At 45.7% G+C, this 4,063-nt stretch overlaps 1 long non-coding RNA gene across 2 annotated transcripts in view; it reads right to left on the reverse strand.

Moving 5' to 3' along the window:
* Positions 1–2,577: 2,577 nt before the first annotated feature.
* LOC103591374 overlaps positions 2,578–4,063 on the reverse strand; it is a 2,344-nt gene continuing 858 nt past the window's right edge. For both annotated transcript variants that reach the window (XR_550569.1, XR_550568.1), the window contains exons 2-3: positions 3,281–3,554; positions 2,578–2,981 (exon numbers count right to left, since the gene is read on the reverse strand). This is a non-coding gene — a long non-coding RNA (uncharacterized LOC103591374). The remainder of the gene's footprint in view (positions 2,982–3,280; positions 3,555–4,063) is intronic.

Genomic DNA, 4,063 nt, shown 5'->3' on the forward strand with positions numbered 1-4,063 from the left:
TACTAATGAACAAATGGAAGAATTTGTTCTTCTTCCATGGCTAGCACACTCTGATGGACATGAAGGCGAGAATGTGCAGAATCATGTTGCCACCTGATTGTGCGTGGCATGTCCTCTATCACAATCTCGCCCACTCTTCTGTTATATTTCCTAAAATCAGCAGTATAGACACTTATAATTTTCTGCATATACCATGTTATTTCATGCATCTTTCTGCCTTTAAATTTTCAAATTTACACACCTCCCACTTTGGGGATGGGAGGGCTGGCAAAACCCTACCAGTGTTTAAAGTCTCTGTTCATGTATTGTCTTCCTCCAAGAAAATGTGACATCAGTCTCCACTCTCCTTCCTCCCAAAGTTGAACTAAATATCCCTGAATTGTGCTCCTACAATATCCTTTCTTATAATTCACTGGCCAGTTTAAACCACACTCTCTATTTCTTCTAGAAAAAATAGTGACTGATGCCCACTGCAAACTGAATGTTCTTCAACAGTAGGAAGTGCTGGAATACCCACACACCTGCACCTAAACCGGATGCTTGCTGCGATCCACTGTGTTTGTTCTCAAACCTATTTATGCCAGTTGTACTTGTTAGTGTAATTAGGTAATTTAATTAGATGTGACTTAAGGGAACAGCACATGAGTGAAGAAAGAGTTGTATTTTCTGTGAAAACAGATGCTTCGGAAACAGATAAGCTGCTAAAAAATTGTACCGTTGAATTAGCTGTACATGGGACAACAGACTACGAGGCGGGGAAAGGGTATGTAGCAATCTTGAAGAAATCTCTTCTCAGATTTTCTTCAATGCCCCTTAATTTCTACCTCCTCTTTATAAAATGCCAGGCTGGAAATTGTTGCAGATGCCTAATGAAAGTTGTTTATGGAACTGCCACCAGCAGACCCATACCACAAGAGAAGCCCTTAGCCCCATATCGAAAAATTAGTGGTGTATGTATTTTAAATTAAAACAAAATGTCTAAGGCAAGCATGTATCATTTTTACTTGTCCCAATCCTGTATTGTATTGAAATGATGAGGGGAGAGGGGAGTCTGTCTCCTTCAGTAGATGGTGAGTTTCTTGAAGACAGCGATTACGTCTTGCTTGTCTTGGTAGGATGTGTGCCTGGGAAGAGTGTTTGGATCCCTGAGGACTTTCACTAAGTGCTTCTTTACCCATTGGAAAGCTGCACTTGTTTTTGTACAGGAGGGTTCAACAGTTGGGTCTCTTTTGGCATTTGTGCATTACAGCCACTAGGGGGCAATGTAGTCGCATTCCTTTGTAATGACCATCCAGGGTCATTACAATGTGACGAGCGTCCACTAAAATGCACCGGAGAACCTGTGGCATAAACATTTCACCAACACCGGCATTCTTTGTGTATGTTTCCCCTGTTTATTTGGATGAGTTGACTGATGTCCATCTCTTGTAGACAATAAAAAGATGAACTAGTAACTACCATCTCATTATCTTATTCAAGACCAGACAGTTTCTGGAAGGAAGAAATTGGCGGGAGTGGGGGGAGCAACCCTCACATAAAAGTTGTGAGTAGTATTAAGGATTATCAATTGGTACAGTGCACTCCGCAGTGTTTTACAGACGAGTCTTGGAGGAAATGCTACTGAGGAAGTTATGGAGAGCGAGTCCACGTGAACCGACAATCCTCAGCCCTTCGCCTCTTCCCCTGAAGGAGTCTTTTCCCAGGTCCCACGTGCCAGAATCACAGGCTCCAAAAATTAAGCTTCTAGTTGCTCATATATTTTCAGAAGGAATGTCCTCTCATAATAGCAAGAGGGTAATGAGATGAAAAAGAACTGAATTCAAGACATTGCCTTTAAAATGAAAGACCCTGGAAAAATAAAGGATGTTTATTTCACTTTTCACTGAGTTACCATGAAAAATTATTATTATTATTATTATTTTTTGTCTTTTTTCGTGACCGGCAACGGATCGCAACCCTCAGTGTCACGCCCGCACCTCGCTCAGCCAGTGAGCAGCCGGTCTGTATGTGGGATCCGAACCCTCGGCGGGAGCGCCGCTGTGCTCCCAAGCGGCACACTGTAGCAGTGCGCCACCGGGCCGGCCCCTACCATGAAAAATTATGACTAAACTGATGATTTGTGACATTAAAGGGTCAACCCATCTTGAGTCCGAAGGAGCTGAGGCCTCCAAATTCACATGTTTGGAACAGTAAAATCTGTTCCAAAATACTGTTTAAGAATCAATTAAACCTAAAAGATAAAACAGTCCAGTTTGCAGTTACCACAGGGTCTTGGAATAGCTGACCTAGAGGCCGAGTGATTCAGCTGAGTGATTCAGCACTTGGGGTTTGAGTCTCAGCTCTGCCCCTATCTAGTGACTAAGTTCAGATGACCGCCCTTTCCTGAGCACCAGTTTTACATTGCTCGTATGTAAAACACAGGGACAGGGAGATTGCACAAATGATCTCAAAACCTCTCCCAGGTCTAAACGATCATATATTTCTTTTCCAGGAAGAAGTCTTAGGAATTTACCCTTCACTTCCTTCTAAGAACACAGTCTTTTTAAAGATGAAGTATGAAAAAAACCACAATAATCATGCAAATTGCTATTTCTCAATCTACATTTAATTTACTTTGTCCTAGGGCGGGATCGGGCAGGGTCCAAGATATAGTTGGAACTAATATGAAAGAATTTTTCCAATGAAATAAGAACAGGATGTTGCTATTTAAACTTCACATAAATGCAAAATGTGCTAGTCTGTGAATAGAACAGAAACTCAAACAGTATTTGCCCCTGGGCTGCTCACATTTGAAGGGAGTAGTGGCAGTTTACTCAAAATTAATAAGTAAATAGATCGACATCTCAATGCTGTACAGACAGGCAGGCTGCCTTTTCAGTTTTTGACTCCTGATTTATTTTTCTTTTTCCCCTTTCCATGGAGAAGGGCAGTCAATGACTACTCAGCTCTTCAGGTGTCCCTCTGGAAAGCTGGCAGTCTTCCTGAAATACAACGAGGTGTGACAGAGAAGTTGTATCCCTCACCTCCTTAGAATATACAACTTCTTTAGTCCTATCACAGAAGGGAAACGAGAGCTGGAATCAGAGTGTGACCCTTGTGTGTCATCTCAGTTAGTTCTCTTGAGGGCACTGTCCTATAGATCTTTGTGCAAGGAGTTGAGTGAGAAACCGGCAACGTGAGACCCAGTGACTGCACCCACGGTCTCGTCACTAAAGCTTCTCTCCTCCTTACCTCTTCTTGTCCCTGACATGTGGGCTCTGCACAGCTGCCTTCTACTGACCTCTGGTAACACACTGGAGCCCCGGAGTCTGAACCACAAGCTTCCTCAGCTGGCGCTTCCTTCTCGTCCTCTGAGCCACAAGCTTCCTCAGCCGGCGCTTCCTTCTCGTCCTCTCCACAGGGCCCACCCCAGTTAGTGGACACACAGACGTATTACTACAGGAATACTTTTGGGGATGGACTGAAACAAGTCGCTGGGCCACCACTGACTGTTGCCTGGGGCTGGCCTTGCTTTCTTCACTTTGTGAGGAGGAGCAGTGCCTCAGTTGGCCCATCTGTAAGGTGGGGATATCACTGTGAGCTCGAAAGGAGTGAAGGCACGTACACCCTAGCACGATGCCTGGTGCAGGGCGCGCGGGCAAGCCACGAGCCTCGCGCTTTTGTCACCACGTGTGACGATGCTGGGGTAGGAAGCCTGCGCTGTGGAGGCTGGACGGCCTGAGTTTGAATCCCCCTCACTTGGAATATAATCTTGGGAAAGTCTGGAAGCCTCGATGGTCTCATTTGTAAAATGGGGAGAAAGCAGAACTTGCTGCCTGGGGAGGGGGCAGGGTGGGGGGCGGTGTGTCAGGCTGAAAGCAGAGCTGCTCGACTGCAGAGTAAGGGTCAATCAATGCTACTGTCGTTTTCATTGCTGCCCATGAAGGCGAGCTGAGCGTCGGTGCCCTCTGAGGACCACGACAACGGGCTTGGCGGTTCCAATCATCCTTGCGCTTCACCCAACGAGCTCTGGCGTCCCGGGGGCAGGAAGGCTTCCCTCACGAGGCGCGGGGGTGGGGTGGGC

This window comes from Galeopterus variegatus, unplaced genomic scaffold, assembly GCF_000696425.1.
Source record: "Galeopterus variegatus unplaced genomic scaffold, G_variegatus-3.0.2 Scaffold967, whole genome shotgun sequence".
NCBI classification, from domain to species: Eukaryota; Metazoa; Chordata; class Mammalia; order Dermoptera; family Cynocephalidae; genus Galeopterus; species Galeopterus variegatus.